The sequence below is a fragment of the Amblyomma americanum genome, chromosome 2, assembly GCF_052857255.1.
Source record: "Amblyomma americanum isolate KBUSLIRL-KWMA chromosome 2, ASM5285725v1, whole genome shotgun sequence".
Lineage (NCBI taxonomy): Eukaryota > Metazoa > Arthropoda > Arachnida > Ixodida > Ixodidae > Amblyomma > Amblyomma americanum.
Window position 1 is genome coordinate 203,297,950 of NC_135498.1, and position 17,511 is coordinate 203,315,460.

Here is a 17,511-nt window from a genome sequence, read left to right on the forward strand (position 1 = left end):
CTGAACTGCACACAGACGCCAGTAACATCGGCCTCGATGCGGTCCTTGTGCAGTGGCAGGAGGGTCTCGAACGCGTAATCGCATACGCGAGGCGCACCTTGCCACGATCTGAGGCAAACTATTCCACCACCGAAAAAGAATGCCTGGCCATTCTGTGAGCAGTGACCAAATTTCGTCCATACTTATATGGCCGCCCTTTCAAGGTCGTCAGTGACCACCAGTCGCTGTGTCGGCTGGCGAACCTCAAATATCCCTCGGGACGGCTTGCACGCTGGAGTCTTCGCCTTCAAGAGTTCGATGTCACCATCGTTTATAAGTCCGGTAGAAAGCACAGTGATGCCGACTGTCTGTCTCGTGCTCCTATCGAGGACAACCGAGCTGATCCCGACGATAATTCTATTTTTCTCGGCGCCATCTCCACGTCCGTCCTCACTCAACACCAAAGGGACGACAGTGAACTACGGCCTCTCATTGAGTATCTTGAAGGAAGCGCTGCGTCGCCTTCGCGAATCTTCTCACGTGGACTGTCGTCATTCTGTTTGCGCGATGGCGTTCTGTATAAGACAAACTACAACGCGATGGAAGCTGCTTATCTGCTCGTCGTACCTGGGGCCTTGCGCGACGAAGTTTTGCAAGCGTGCCATGATGACCCATCTTCTGGTCACGTGGGTTTTTCCCGCACTTTGGCGCGGATACGCCAAAAGTACTACTGGCCCAGGGTTGCTTCAATTGTCCAGCGGTACGTCAGAACTTGCCGCGAGTGCCAACTTCGCAAGACGCCGCCGACTAAGCCAGCCGGACTAATGCAGCCTATTGATCCGCCACAAGTCCCCTTCCACCAAGTCAGCGTGGACTTACTCGGCCCATTTCCGGAGTCCTCGCTGGGTAACCGCTACATTGTGGTCACAACCGTCTACCTGAGCCGGTACTGTGAAACTAAAGCTCTCCCTCGTGGTAGCGCTGACGAAATTGCAACTGTTTCGTTCAAAATATTGTGCTTCGTCACGGTGCACCCACCATCGTTTTAACTGACAGGGGAACGGCTTTCACCTCGGCCCTTACGCAGGAGGTTATGCGCCTGAGCGGCACCACTCACCGCAAGACAACCGCTTACTACGCTCAAACGAACGGCCTCACCGAAGGGCTCAACAAGACGATAGCCGACATGATTTCCATGTACGTTGACGCAGACCACCGCAACTGGGACTCCATACTCCCTTACGTCACATTCGCCTATAACACTGCTCTACAAGAAACGACACGTTTCACTCCATTTCGTTTAGTGCATGGTCGCGACGCCACAACCATGCTGGACGCCATGTTGCTCCCGACTAGTAGTACCTCATCTGTTATGGGTGCTGCCCAATTCGTTCGTCACGCCGAGGCCGCCCGCCAACTCGCCCGACAGCGCATCCGGCACCAGCAAGGCCTCGATGCTCGCCGCTATAACCTCCGCCACCGAGCTGTTAGTTACCAGCCCGGCGAACAAGTCTGGGTTTGGAGCTCAATACGCATGCGTGGGCGCTCCGAATAGCTTCTGCGCCGATATTTTGGCCCCTACGAGGTACTCCGCCAAGTCAGTGAGGTAAACTATGAAGTTCTTACCCAGGATACAGTTCGCTCCTCTAGACGGCCGACCCCCGAAGTCGTCCATGTCGCACGGATGAAGCCGTACCACGCCCGCTAGCGCTTCAGGCGTGTCCACACCAGCCGCCGGACACATGCGCCGTCTCTTGTCTTCGTGCTTCTCATTGTTGCGGCACCGAGTCGTTGCCCTTCAGAGAGGGGGAGTAATGCCACAGTACCAATCAATTCCGGGGGGGCTTACCGCGGCCAAACTATTTTAGATTGGACTTGCCATGCCTTGCGCACTCGCGGGGCTAGAGGTTTTTTGTCTTCATCCTCGTACAAGCTCCCTGCTGTCTTGCACGCCTAGCACGTCTTATTAAACCTGGTTTTGAGTGCTTCGACCGTTTATCGGTGACAATACGTTTAATCCGGGTTTTGAGAGAGACTCTCCCTCCGGGACTGATGCTGCAGCGTGGGGTTAGGCGTAGCGAGCATCAAGAGAGGAGAACGTGCAGAAGAGATGCATCAAGATTTATCGAAAACGAGATCCAGTAGCTTAATCGCAAGATTTATTGTCCCCCTCACAAAAAGCGCGCTGAAGACGCCGCAGCACTTAGACTTATTAAAAAAAATGGCTGTGATTTATCTCTGGTTAAACTGGAGTGACACGATAGCTACATCTGGCCGAGTGGAACTCGTTCAGTCGAACTGCAAAGTCAGTCTTGCGCTGCTCCATTTCGCTGGGCGTTCCTTCGTTGTACTTGACACGGCTCATGCACACAGCTGTTGCACGCCCCGCCGCCGGCAGCAGCAGCTGCTCCGCACCACTTGACCAACCCACGTGACCAACGGCCGCACCACGTGATAAACCTACGTGACCAAGCCAGTGACCAAAGGCGCCGCCATGTTCTTCAAGTGGTGCCACGCTGAAGGGTCGAAGAGGTAGTGTAGTCTATAGCCATCGCTACAAAACGTTCCAAAACGTACACAGATACAGCATAATGTACCCAGTAACATATCGTGGCGTCTGTCCCTGCTGCGCCGACACACTTCCCGCACTCTTCCACGTCCCGTGGGGTGCGGGTGCAGACCGTAACACTGAAACACATCTAGGAGTTCATTTGAGAGGTGGGAGGTACAACTGTCCGGCGATACCCTGGCGGGACAAGAAGCGCTCGTCCAGCAAGTTCATCAAGCACCATGACCAGTGGAGTGCCAGAATGAGAAAGGCAGCCATTCGAGCAATTGACCATTCGAACGAAGTCAATAATCTAGTTAGTTCCAGTCATCGTTGCACCTTCTCCTCCTCTTCGTCTTCGCGCGGTGCGTAGCCACGGCGCATGCCTGTAGCGAAAATGGTTTCATCTTAGCATACTAGTGTTTCTCGTCAAAAAAGGAGCCATAATGCCGACTGGAGAGGGCTATTGAACAGGGGGACCGTAGAGCGAGTTCGAACGGTTAACGTGAACGGTTTCGTCGTCATGGCGACGCAGGCCCGCAGAGGCGCAACGGGCTCACCCATTTAATTCACATTGTTTTTTGAAGGACCCAGTTGGGACCCTGATACTTAGCAAGGAAATTCCGTTAAAGGCCCAGAGTTGTGGGAAGCACCTAAAGCCGATGTGCAGAGGACCTTGTCGCAGACACTGGAGCGCTGCGGAGAAGCTCGCTACTTCCGAAACACGTACTAGCTGCGGCAAAACTTGATGACCTCACTGATGGCGGTACGATTTTGGCGAGGAGCACGTGAAATGCGTCGTCAGTAATATTTTTGAGGCTTTGATTGATTCTGTACGCTTCGATCATGGCCTGGATAACCCGTTTACACGAGGTAAACGAAGTCTTAGATGTAACTGGTCAAGATCTCTTCGGCATACTTAGTGCGATAACGTAAGCGCTGTTCTCCACGGAGCTCGCGCGCTAGGTGTCGGCGAACCACTTTCGGAAAACTCTTCTTAAATACAGACCAAATGAGAGGTTTACCCTCGACGTCGCTGCACTAGAAATTCTCCACGTCTGTGAGATAAACAATAATGTTACTCAATTTGAAATAGTAACCCACATTTTGTAGCTGCTCACCCGCTCCTACGACGAAAGACAGATGTCGACATCTTGGTCGGCAGTGCCACTGAAGAGCCAACGGTCGCGAAGCCGCAGGACGCCAGAACAAAAGGCCGTGGCTGTGATGAGCGCAGATGTCGAGGTATTTAAGTCTGGTATGGTGGACGTTGAGGGAAGCGTACGTCTGGGCAGATCCAGGGTTGTTGAGGACGCACCCGACACCTGCACCAGTTGTAAGAATATGCTTATTCACGGTGCTCAGAGAGACCGGGCAGCTGGGAGAGATCTTGCAGTGGGACGTCAAGTATAGTGACCGACAGGAGATAGGAGCACATACTGCTCTTCGAGTGAGAGTAGCACCGGCGCATGTCAGTAGCGGAAACGGCTGTAGCTTCGCACTCTCATCATCATCATTATTGGGCTGACTACGCCCACTGCACGGCAAAGGCCTCTCCCATGTCTCTCTAATTAACCCTGTCTTTTGCCAGTGGCGCCCATTGTGTGCCCGCAAACTAATCCATACGCCCACCTAACATTCTGCCGCCCCTGCTACGCTTGCCTTCCCTTGGAATCCACTCCGTTACCCTTACGGACCAGCTATTATCTTGCCTTCGCTGTACATGCCCTGCTCAAGCCCATTTCTTCCTCTTCATACCGAGTAGGATGTCATTAACACGTGTTTGTTCTCTCACCCACTCTTCCTTCTTCCAGTCTCATAACGTTACACCTATCATTTTTTTTCATGGCTTGCTGCATTGTCGTTAACTTAAGCTGAATCCTTTTCGTTAGGCTCCATGTTTCTTCCCCGCAGGTGAGTACCTGTAAGATACCGCCACTGCGCACTTTTCTCTTGAGGGATATTGGTAAACTGACACTGATGCTCTAAGAGAACCTGCCATATGCGCTCCGCGCCATTCTTATCTTTCCAGTTATTTCCCTCTCATGAACCGGAGCAGCGGTCACTACTTGCAAAAAGTAGACATATTCTTTTATCGTTTCTGGCACCTCGCAACCAGTTCTAAACAGCTGCTGCCTTGCGAGACTTTTGAACGTTAATTTGGTTTCCTGCATGTTAATTTCTAGACCCACTGTTCTGCTCTGCCTGTCTAACGCATTGATCATGTTTTGCAATTCATCTCCTGAGTGACTGAACAAGGCAATGCCATCAGCGAATCGCTTAATATTTACGTATTCTCTATTAACTCGTATCCCTCACTGCACCCAATTGAGGCCTCGGAATTCCTCCTTGTGAAGAGCTGGTAAATACCATTGGCGAGATAGTGTCTCCCTTCCTCACGGCCTTCCTTATTGGAATTTCACTGTAGAATTTATGAAGGAATATGGTGTTGTGCAGTTGTGCTATATACATTCAAGTATTTTGACACAAGGCTCTACATCATGATTCCGCAACGCATGTATGACCTCGGACGTTTCCACTGGGTTAAATTCTTTCTTGTAATCAATGAACGCTATATATAGAAGTTGGTTACATTCTGCGCTTTTCTCTATCACCTGATTGATAGTGTGAGTATGATCTATCGTGGAATATTCTTGAATAATGTCTGCCTGAGGATTTGGTTGATTAAAGTGTAAGGTTGCACTGAATCTATTTGCGATTACCTAAGTTATTACCTTGTAAACAACGGACAGTAAGCTGATTGGTCAGTAATTTTTCAAGTCCTTGGCATCTCCTTTCTTATGAATTAGGCAAATGTTTGCATTCTTTCAAGCTTCTGGTGCGGTCGGGGTCGTAAGGATTTACGTATACAGGGTGGCTAGTTTTGTTAGCACCATCTCCCCTCCGTCCTTCAACAGATCTTCTACCTGATCTTCACCAGTCTTTTTCTCCCTTTTCATTGCTCCTCAAGCTTTCCTTACATTCTCCGTGGTTAATGGCTGGATGTCCCAGTGATGCACGCTACTGCCTCTTTCATTAACATCCAGATTGCATTGTCTACTGTATATAGATTTGTGTAGAGCTCTTCGGATACTTTAACTTTCTTATCCATGTTCCTAATGGCATTCTCCTCTTCGTCTGTTAACGCATCCATCTTGTTTTCCATATGCCTAGTTACCTCTTCATCGCTTTTAGGCAGCCTCCGTTCTTTAGAGCATGCTCATTTCTCTCCATGTTAACCTTCCTTACATGAGCTATCTTGCGCTTATTTATTAACTTCGATAGTTCTGCTCGTGCTATGCACCGCAGCGGTGGCCAAGTGGTTGAGCATCCGCCTCGTATGCGGGAGGTGCGGGGTTCGATCCCCAGTGCCGCCGGGTACCCACCGGTGATACAATGGGTACAAGCTTTCCCCTGGTCTGGTGCTCGGCTTATTTAGGGTGAAATGCTTGGGAAATAGGTCTTTGACCCCACCTTGAGAAAAAAGAAAAATACCTTGTGACATGGCGCTCTTTGGCCATAGCTGCCCTTGCGCCATAAAAATACATAATCATCATCATAATCATCATCTGCTCGTGCTATTTTGTCTGTAGGGTTACTCGTCTTCAGGTTTCGGCGTTTCTTAATCAGATCTTTCGTCTCCTGAGATAGCTTGCCGGTATCCTGTCGAAACCTCCTGCCGCCTACTTCTACTGCGCATTCCGCAATGATAGAAATTGTGTTCCTGAGCTGAAGCCGAATATCTGTTCTGCAGCTAAAGCATGCATTCTTCTACATTCCCTCCGACCGCAAACGGGTTAATGAGCGTCCTCTTCACTAGTTTCCACCGTTCCCTCTTCAAATCTGTGCGAATTCGACGAATTATCATTCTGTGGTCGCTACACTGCGCCTTCTCGATGACTTCCACATCCTGTAGAACTGCAGGGTGATCGCATAGCATGAAGACTATTTCATTTTTGGTCTCGCCATTGGGGCTCTTCCAGGCCAACTTCCTGTTCTCTCGTTTGCGGAGGGAGGTAAACATGATCTGTAAATTGTTTCTGCCTTCGAGCTCTAAAAATAACTGTCGCCTGCTATTCCTAGATCATATTCCATAGTCGCCTACCTCCCGGTCGCATGCCTGCTTCTTTCTCACATTCGGAGTGAAGTCGCCCATCAGTACAGTGAACTGTGATTTTACTTTGTTCTTTGCCGATTCCACGTCCTTCATAGAAGCTTTCAACAATCGGGTCATCATGGCTACATGTAGGCGCGTAGGCCTGCACCACCTCCAGCTTGTACCTCCTATTGAGCTTAATTACGATAGCTGCCAACCTCTCGTTAAGGTTACAGAACTCCTTTATGTTGTCGGCTACATTCTGATTGATGACGAATCCCACACGTAGTTCTCGTCTATTAGCTAACCCGCGATAGCGCATATGTGCCCGCCATTTAATACTTTATACGCTTCGCCTGTCCTCGTAACTTCACTAAGCCCTATGGCATCCCATTAAATGCCCGTTAGTTCCTCGAGCAGAACTGCTAGGATAGCCTCACTGGATAAGGTTTTGGTGTTAAGCGTTGCGTGGTTCAGATTCCAATGAAGGCCTGTCCGGAGCCAGGAATCTTAGCACCTTCTGCTGCGTCACAGGCTTGATTGCCACCTTGGTCAATTGCTCCGCAGCCGCTGGGGACTGAGGGCCGACCGGTTAATTGGTCTGTTCAAAGAAGGTTGTGGCCAAGTACTACACTACACCAGTGTCGTCAAATCCTGTTCTGGTGAGAGAGTGCGTTGTCGGATCTGGTCGCCGATATGAGGCCGCACCTAAGGCCTGGATTCCATCTACATGCGAGGTTTTTTTTTTCAATCCCCGTGGACAATTCCGCTGCTCTGGGATTTGAACCCCGGTCCTCTTGCACTTGAGGCGGATGCTCTACCTCTACGCATCGATGCCTACGCATACATTATACCGAAACTCCAGGACAATACGCGAAGATGTGGTGTGTTAATGCAATGTGGTTCAGCAGGGAAACACATGAGTGAAACTATCAAGTAATTTCGATGCGGATCTTAGAATACGCTGTGTCAGTGATGGAGGATACGGAAGCAGGAAGAAGGTGCCATTGTGTGCTGGTTCATTTTAGGAACTGCGATAACAGAGGACAGAGCGAGTGCACAACAGAGGCGCTGACTAGCAACTGGCGTTTATTTCACAAATACAGATATATATACATACCGCCACCTCGCAATCAAGAAAAACAGACTCAAATTACTGCCCGAAAAGATGGCGAAGAAAAAAGGCACGTGCTAAGCTTATGAGAAAAGAAACTTAACAGGAGATGAACCAGCAAAAAGGTGAACGGGGGTAGCAACAGGGTGACATGGTGAAAACAAACAAGAAAAAACAATAACAAGGGTAAAAAAATTTTGACTTGTACAGGCGCGCGTCAAGGATGAAAAGAAAGTAAGTGGCGAGGTGAATGGCTCGTGCTCATTTCGAAAGGAAGAAAAGGGGCTGATAAAACGACCCCAAAAAGGAAATGATCTGGTGAAAACAAACAAGAACAACATCAGCGAGGGTAAAGGTACATCAGGGAGGCGCCTGGTGAGTATCAGGGCTGATGCCCAAGAAAAGTGATTTCTTTTGAAAGTAATGTGACAGAAGGCGCACTGACACAACTGTGATCTTTCTTGTTGATGATAAAAGCTTCCCAGATTTCTCGAGCATGCTGGCTGAAATATTTCTTGATGCGGGTTTTGTCAAGCAGGGGAGAGCATTTGTATTTCGTGCGATGAATGAATCGGTTAGACCCTGTAGTAGCATTTTGAGAATTAGCGTGCTCGCGCAACCTATCGTTAATACATCTTCCAGTTTGCCGCACATAGGACCTGCCACGGGAAAGCTGAATTTTGTACAAAACGTTTTTCATACACTGCACAAATAGAGCATAGCATTGGTTTTCGGAGTAAAAACCGAAGCAGCCTATCAGTCAGCAAAAAATTAATCAAAGCTCTTTCCATCACTCCATATATCTTGTGGACGCGTTCAGCACAGTGAGCGCAGCAAGTGCGGCGGATCCCACGGCATAACGGCTCAGGCTGTCTGCATGTAGCATTGCAGAATCTATTGCAGCGACCCGCGCGGCCGGCAGTGGCGAAATGGCGAAAATGACGAAGGGTCGCCAGCATGCTCTATATAGAACGCTCAAATCTCCAGGATTAAGCTTGTCGAGTACCCAAGCTTTACACTAACAGAGGCCTGCTCTCGTTTGCTCAAGTGGGTGAAACAGCAGGACACACAGCAATCTCATGACAACCAAAAAGAAAAAAGGAAAAGTTCCTGTTCTTTCCTACCTACATCGCATCACCTATAGGCTGAAAAATATGGCTAGTCGATATGGAGTAAATTTAGCTATATCAGCTTCCATCAAACTAAAGCAGTTATACCCGGCGATCCAAAGGGAGAGAGAATCGTCGGAAAAAAGAAGAAAAGGTTGTGGCACAGCGCGCGGAGACAAGTTCGTCGCTTGTCGCAAAGTGGTTGTGTACCCAACTCCACTCTCCTGCGGAGCCCGGTACATCGGGCAAACGGGATGTTGCTTAAATAAAAGGTTGCAGGAGCACAAAAATAATCTAGACGGTAACAAGGAACTTTCATACTTGGTAAGCCAGTGCAAAAAGTGTGAAGTAATGAAAAAGAAGAAGAAAAAATGCACAGCCATATGACGTAGCACGAAAGTGCTTTACACACACTGGGATCAGACCACGCGAGAAGTAATGGAAGCTTTCCATATCAGTCATGAGCCAAAGTGTGTTAGCATACCGTTAGTCACTCTCAATGACAAAGATATTGCTTTTCGGGGTGGTCTTTGAGCTCGCGTGCTTCTCTGCCTTATGTCTTCTGTGCTGTGGTCTCGCACAGAAGACGAAACTAGCAAACTGTTAGTTTGCATACGCCAAGACATTGCGCACGTCCGCCAAGTTCTACAGCCACACAACCCAAACCATTACATCTGTTTGACAGTCACGCTAAAAGGACGGGTCTTTTCGATAATCGGTGCCTACATTCCACCTAGAGATGCCATTGATACTTCGTACATATATTCAGCCATCCAGAGTTGTCCAGCTCCTCATATCATAGTGGGCGATTTTAATGCTCATCGCCCTCAGTGGGGCAGCACTGTTATGAATAACCGAGGCAGGAACCTGTTTGACTTTATGCACTCCCAGAACTTCATCAATATCAACGATGGTTCACCTACGTTTCTGCGTGGCACGTCGTACAGCAGCTGCTTGGATCTGGCGTTTGTTTCAGCAAGTCTCCAGTTTTACGTCAGCTGGTGCAGTGACGTGGAAACACATGGGAGTGACCACATTCCAACGTGTTTGCGTCAAGTGGTACGCACCTACTACTCCGTCTCGCGTGCGATATACAGACTGGCCTGCCTTTAGGTCGTCCGTGGAGATTTCCTGTGTGGACCTCTCAATACCATCTAAAATAGAAGGCCTGATTACGTCCTCTCTCAGTGAGACCACGCGGTATATATGTGCGCCTACGCCAGGGTCTACTATTGACGAGGAATTCGAAAGACTACGCGCAGTCCGTCGGCGCGCCGAAAGGAAATACAGAAGAACCAAATCCACGTATGATCTTGCCCTTTGTCGCCGAGCTCAACGACAAATAAAGCGCCACCTAGCGAGACTAGGGAGGCAGCGTTGGAGGCAGTTCTGTTCATCGCTGGACCCTCGCAAACCACTGTCGCGTATTTGGCATGTAGCAAGGCGCTTGCGTTCACCCCCGCAGGAACGCTATCCTTTTCATGCCCTGTCTATTTACCAACGGCGTAATGATGTAGAGGTAGCAGAAGAATTCTGCAAAAGGGTTGTGGGCACAACTATGGTACCATCAACCAGTTTGGAGGCTTTTGTACCACCTTCACCAGATGACCACTACGACATGCTATTCACGATGCCTGAACTAGAAGCTGCTCTTTCCTCGTGTAGGCGTCCATCTGCTTCTGGATCTGACAAGATTTCGTACGCGTCCCTCTCTCACCTTGGCATGGAAGGCCGAACTGTGCTGCTCAGTTACTACAATGATACATGGGCTTCCGGAATCGTTCCAGAACACTGGAAGATCAGCCGCCTCGTTGCACTTTTGAAGCCTGGCAAACCTCCTTATGAGCTTACCTCATACCGGCCAGTTGCACTAGCAAGCTGCGTCGGCAAAGTTATGGAGCGAATGGTGCTGGCGCGGCTCGAATGGTTTTTAGAGCAGAATGCTCTCTATCCGGATATGATCACCGGGTTCCGGAGGGGACGTTCTTCAATTGACAGCGTAATCGACCTCATATCGACAGTGGAACATGAAAAACGCAGTCGCCGACTCGTCGCTGCTGTCTTCTTGGACATCAAGGGGGCCTACGATAATGTACTTCATGACGCCATCCTTGATGCCCTTGACGACATTGGCGCTGGCAGCCGGATGTATTTGTGGATTGGGAGCTACCTCAACGGCCGGTCTGTTTACATTTCTACGCCTGATGGGGAGACTACCCGTCATCAGGTTTGTCGTGGAGTTCCTCAGGGAGTTCTTAGCCCAACCCCATTTAACGTGGCATTGATTGGACTGGTGAAAGAACTCCCTACTAACATTCACATCAGTGCCTATGCTGATGATATCTGCATCTGGGCGTCGGGTTCGACACGTCCGCAAAAGCGTGCGAGATTACAACGTGCCGTGTCATCTACTTCAAGGTACCTACGGCGTCAGGGTTTGCACTTGGCAGCTGAAAAATGTGCTGTGGTCGCATTCACGCGCAAGTCTGTCTGCCACTACCCGGTAACTCTTCAAGGGGTTGCAATACCATACGTCTCCCACCACAGATTTTTGGGCATTATCATTGACCGCGATCTGTCATGGTCGAGCCATATAAACATGCTAAAGAAAAGACTCACTCTTTTTTGCCATGTGCTTCGCTTTGTGGCAGGCATTAAATGGGGCCCAACGGAGCGCTCCTTGCTTCAACTTTACTATACCCTCTTTATTGGCTACATTCGTTACAGCCTTCCTGTACTCTCTAACATGAGTATTTCCTGCTTGCGGACATTAGAGAGTGTCCAAGCACAGGCGCTCAAGATGTGCCTCGGATTACCACGTTGTGCCTCGAACAAAGGCATGATTCAGGAATCTCGTGCGTGCCCAATATCGGTGTACCTGTCACACGAACCACTTCGTGTATATTTACGTGCGCTTACACGGCACCGCTGTCACCCGCTGACGAAGATTTTTGATGAGCGACCGGACAGCAGTTTTGCACGCGCACTGCGCTTCAATCGCTCCGAATTGCCATCTGACTATGCCCTGCCGCATCATTCCCTGCAGCCCCCAACGGTAATGGCTCAGCCTTCAGTCTGCCTGCATGTCCCTGGCATAATCAAGAAGTCTGCGATGCCGGTTAGCGGACTGAAGCAACTCGCACTTGCCTACATCTGGTCAGAATACCACAAATGTGTGCACGTCTACACGGATGGATCTGCGTATCCAAATGCATCAACAGCAGCGTTCGCAATCCCTGCACAACAGACGACCCGCAGATTCATCTTGGGACATAAGTCTACTTCAACCGCTGCAGAGCTTGTGGGCCTTCGGGAATCGATTCGCCACATCTGCGGAGAACCGCCTCAGGAGTGGTGCATTTTCACCGACTTTAAACCTGCGCTACACATTTTAGGATGCTTCCTACGCCACACAGACTACCAAGCTCTGGCTCTTGATATCATTAGTCTCGTATCATTTGCTCAGGGAAACGGCCACCGTATAGTGTTTCAGTGGATCCCCGGACACTGCGGACTCGATGGAAATGAGACCACCGACGCTGAAGCAAGGAGCGCCTTCAGCAGTGGCCTGCGTACAGCTGTACCGTTCTCTATAGTGGACACAACTTGTCCCCTTTCGGAATTGATGAGGAGGGCGACGGCTAGGTACTGGGTCCTGCCAGATACCCGCCACATCCGCCTTAAACGGCTAGATCCGACGATGACCTTTTCAGTTCCTCGCGGAATACCTCGCCCTATTGCATGCGTTATCCGTAGAATACGTTTAAATGTGGCATTCACGCGCAAATACTTGCACTTAATAGGACAAGCGGACTCCCCGGAATGTACCACATGTGGCGTGCTACAGGCTATAGAACATGTTTTATTGGCGTGTCCAGCGTATGCACGCGAAAGACTCATACTCGCATCTGCTCTGAAGCCTATGGACACATCGCTCCTCTCTGAGGATTTGATCCTCGGCGCTTGGCCAGATAGTTTTAGAACTGTGAAGGCAACGCGAGCGCTCACACGCTTTTTGAGCGACACGGACCTTGTCTCGCGTTTGTGATGTCAGAAAGTGTGCCTTGTTTTTTTTTAAGGTAGTTTTTCATCTGCCTCCTCTCATCATCATCGTCCCCTATCGTGACCTTCTTTTATCTCCTCTTCCCGTCCCCCACAGCAGAGTAGCAGGCCAGATATTTATTTTTCAGGCCCACCTCTCGGCCTTTCTTATCAATAAACCCTCTCTCTATCTCTTATCGATTTTACTGTAACATGTGATGTACTTTGCGTGGGTTATTTCTTTTATAAATACCAGGTGTTGCTAATAAAGCCTTAGTTGACAGTCAGCATTCGTCCCGTGTCCTTCTTGTTCTTGTCCGACGTTGTTCGCGCTGTTTTACAAAAGATGCAGCTGTACCAGCTTGCCCAACTGAACGTTCTACTTAGCCATATTCTTTTGCAATGGGCTCTGTTTTTTTCGTAACCTACCTTTCTACAACCCGGCAGAGGACGCGCCGCTCATCGCCGTTTGTGTCTGCCAAGCAAGGAAAGCAACTTGGAACGGGAAGCCCTTGCCGCCTGTTGGTTTTTGCAGCCGTCCGCAGGGCACAACAGAAGGTTGTGCCGTAGGCTAGCCTCTGAGTACCGGCGACAGGCTCGACATTCCAAGGATTGCTAGCTGGTAGCTTGCGGTCTTGCGGACTGACAAAGAGCCGGGAGATCGTTCCGTGGATGGTGCGCCACGTCGGACTAGCTCACCGAGTTCCTTTGGAACAGAGTGCGTACAGACTGCCGCCAAAGAAGAAAAGGAACTACCCCAAGAAGGCAAGGTTTTCGTCTTTTCCAATAAACAGCTCCCGCCGGACTTAAGTGACGTTCTCAAGCTCAGCCCCAAGCAAGCCTTCGAGCCTAGCCAAGGCAGGGCGGAAAAACTTTCAATGTCAAGATCAATTGCAAGAAAGGTGGAGGATAATGAAAGACACCGGTGTGTTACAGAGTGCGTGCAAGTGCTTGACAACACGAAGGAGGAAAATAAGAAGCCTAGCCCGGTACATGCCATTGCAAACTGGATGTGCTCGCATGACTTGAGGGTGATTCTATCGGACAAAAAAGGCGGCTTTGCTGTCTTTTCTGAACAGCAATTCCAAGAAAAAGCGTTAGCAGCGATTGTCAAGAACTTCGAGGTTTCACCCTTGAAGGAAGCTGAGACCAAAAATAAAGACAGGTTCCTACTCTCGAGCAGTGGGAGGCCGTGTTGGTTAGCTCAGACTTGGGAGTTAAAACCGGGGTCATTGAATGGGCTACCCAGGTCGCTGTCAGCCGTGGACTAATAGCCACCTAGCACGGATCGTCTGCATTCTGCCTTGTCTGACGAATTAAGTGTTTTCCAATCCAAAATGGCCTTGATCGGCTGTGCACACAGGCAGGCAAGTACAAGAAACTTCACCTGGAGATATTTTTCAGTGCGAAAACGCAGAAGGTCGACGTCCCGTTTCGGGCAATAGTCTCGGAGAAGAGCACGTGGCAACAGCATGTGTCACTCCTTCCGCAACAACTTTCATTACTGTGCTCAAATGACCGATTAAAAATTCCAAATTCCGCTGCGCTTGTTTCTTTCCTGAAGGATCGCTACCCAGGAAGCCGTGTCGCCGTCAGTATCGACTTCGAAGACATATATTACAACCTACCGCATGACAAACTGTTGAAGCGTGTAAAAATGTGTATTAGAGAAGATAATGATGAGCTAGCCTTCGTCACGAAGTGCGGTCTGACAGTTGAAAGTTTCATAGAGCTACTCTTGTTTTACCTGTGTTTGACAGTCGTAGGTTGGCAGGGCAAACTTTATTCACAGAAAGCAGGAGTTTGTATCCGGCCAAGCGTCGCTTCTGCCCTTCGAAATTTTTCTCATGTACGTGGATAGGAACCTCGAGAGGGAAATATCGGGACTGCACCTTAAGACCGTGAAGTATGTTGACGACTACCTGGTGTTCACAGACCCCGCTCGCTTAGCAGTGCGCATGGCTGACATTTTGAATGTATTCAGAAAATGTGGTGCAGGGCTGGAATTCTTCGAGGCACCAATGGACGATGAGTTGCAGTTCTTAGATTTGCGCTTGCGGTTCGGTTCCGGTCATGTGTGCTGGAAATACAACCCTATATCAACCAAACCGCTCCTTAGTTTCCACTCAAGTCATTCAAAATTTAATAAAAACGGCATTGTCAGTTCCTGCCTTCGGAATTCTATGACAAAACCCTGTCACCACGCTCTCGGCGACAGTTTCCAGTCTCAAATCGCAAGGATTAGGCTTGCCATGTACCCAAGCTTTACAGAAACAGAGGCCTGCTCTCGTTTGCTCAAGTGGGTGAAACAGCAGGGCACTAGCAAACTCGTGACAACCAAAAAGAAAAAAAGGGAAAGTTGCTGTTCTTCCCTAGCTACATCGCAACACCTATGGGATGAAAAATGTGGCTAGTCGATATGGAGTAAATGTAGCTATATCAGCTGCCATCAAACTAAATCAGTTATGTCCGGCGATCCAAAAGAAGAGGGAACCATCGGAAAAAAGAAAAGGTTGGGGCACAGCGCACAGAGACAAGATCGTCGCTTGTAGCAAAGGGGTTGTGTACCAGATTTCACTCTCCTGCGAAGTCCGATACATCGGTCAGACAGGACGTTGCTTACATAAAAGGTTGCAGGATCACAGAAATATTCTAGACAATAAAAAGGAACTTTCATACTTGGTAAGCCACTGCAAGAAGCATGAAGTAATGAAAAAGAAGAAGAGAAAATGCACAGCCATATGGCGTAGCACAAAAGTGCTTTACACGCCCTGTGATCGGACCACGCGAAAAGTGATGGAAGCTTTCCATATCAGTCATGAGCCAAAGTGTGTTAACAAACCGTCAGTCACTCTCAATGACATATAGATCGCTTTTCTTGGTGGCCTTTGAGCGTGGCGGGCTTCTCTGCTTCATGTTTTATCGATTTAGTGTAACACGTGAGGTACTCTGTGTGTTGTTTCCTTTATAAGCACCAGTTGTTGCTAATAAAACCTCAGTTGAGAGTCAGCACTCCTCCCGGGTCCTTCTTGTTGCTACGTTGTTTGCGCTGTTTTACAAAAGATGCATCTGTACCAACTAGCCCATCTGAACTTTCTACTTGGTGATACGTAACCTGCGAGCGAAGTCGCCCAATCATTGCGAGGTATCAACTTGCTCGCTCAGGGGCATTGTTCCTAATTTGTTTGCTCATATCGGGCATCGTGCGCTTTTCGGGGCATTGTTGGCTGGGCTGGGAACATCATGCTCAGAATCTTCTGTGTCTGCTTTCCGCTTAACTGGGCGTCGCGGAGACATAGGTTCTCGGCCTCTGAGATCTCTCCGAGTTTTCTTCGCGCACGGCGCCTTATAGGAGGTGTACCCCTCAAATACAGTAGGCACAGTTCCCGAAAGCAGTTTCCTATTGCGACAGCTAGAATCATAGTCACTCTAACGAAAGCGCTTGCAGCAAACTACAGTAGATGCAGATTTGTCATTGATCACCGGGTTTTTCCTCGAATGTTGTTCTGCGACTCAGCATACAGTTCACTGTCACTGGGAAACTGGTGAAAAGTAAGTCCAGGACTCATACCGGACTGAGGCTTACAAAAAGGAACAAAGCAGTACACCATGGCACGATGCAGTACAGTCCACGGTATGTGAAGCATATGACACGAACACGAATAGGCTCAATCACTTACTCGGTGCCGCAAGCTTCGGTCCTCCGCTGTACAACTCATTCGCTTCAGAAGCCGACGAATAGCCGCTGAAAGGAAATGAATGAATGTCACCAAGCCCGTAATGCAAAAACTGCCCAAGTTTGTTGTGCCGAAAAGCTCAAACTTTGCGACAAAGAAGCGCACGCTGAAGCCCCGCGTCCGGCTGTTGCTACGACTTACATTTGGAGAGACAACCGTTCATAACGGCGTTGTCTTTCTCCGTACCATCGAGGGAAGTAGGTGGATTTGTTTAAAAGAATGCCTCCTGTGTCATCTAGTGAACACAAAGTTTTAAAAAATGAAGAAAGAAAAATACAGAACTTTTTTAAAGTAAAGAAGGGATACAAAATAGGATAAATAACAGTGTCCGTGTCTTCCAAGTCATATGACCGCTGAAGGGGCTTAACAGTAGTGTCGCGTAATAACCTTAAGGCGGAGCTTAAGTGTCCTTGAACTTCTGGTTTCTTTTCCACTGAGATATGTATATTTTCTTTCATGGTCGCGGTTGCCCGCAATGAAAAAATTTTCAGTTTGAGGAAATCAGCGGTGCCGTAATGGTCTCACTGCTTGGCGGACACCACAACCGTATCGTCAGGCAAGGGATGAAGAAGGAAGGAAAGGAGATAGAAACAGCTGCCACTGTCGAGAGCTAAGGAATGATTTCGACCCCCGGATATCTTTCATATTGGGCTGACATCCCACAGCACACGGCCAGCTAAGCAACATTTGGACATTGCAAGGTCGTCATGCGTGCGAATATTTGTTATTCAAATGCCATCTTTTAGTTGTATGGTTCCTGTGAACGAACGCCAGCTTCGCGTCACGTGTACATGCGAGTGTTTTTCACTTGTTTTGAATTTCTTTCCTTTGGTTTGCTTGGGTGTAGTATCGCCTGTGACCCGTGCACCTCAATAACGAGCGTTTGG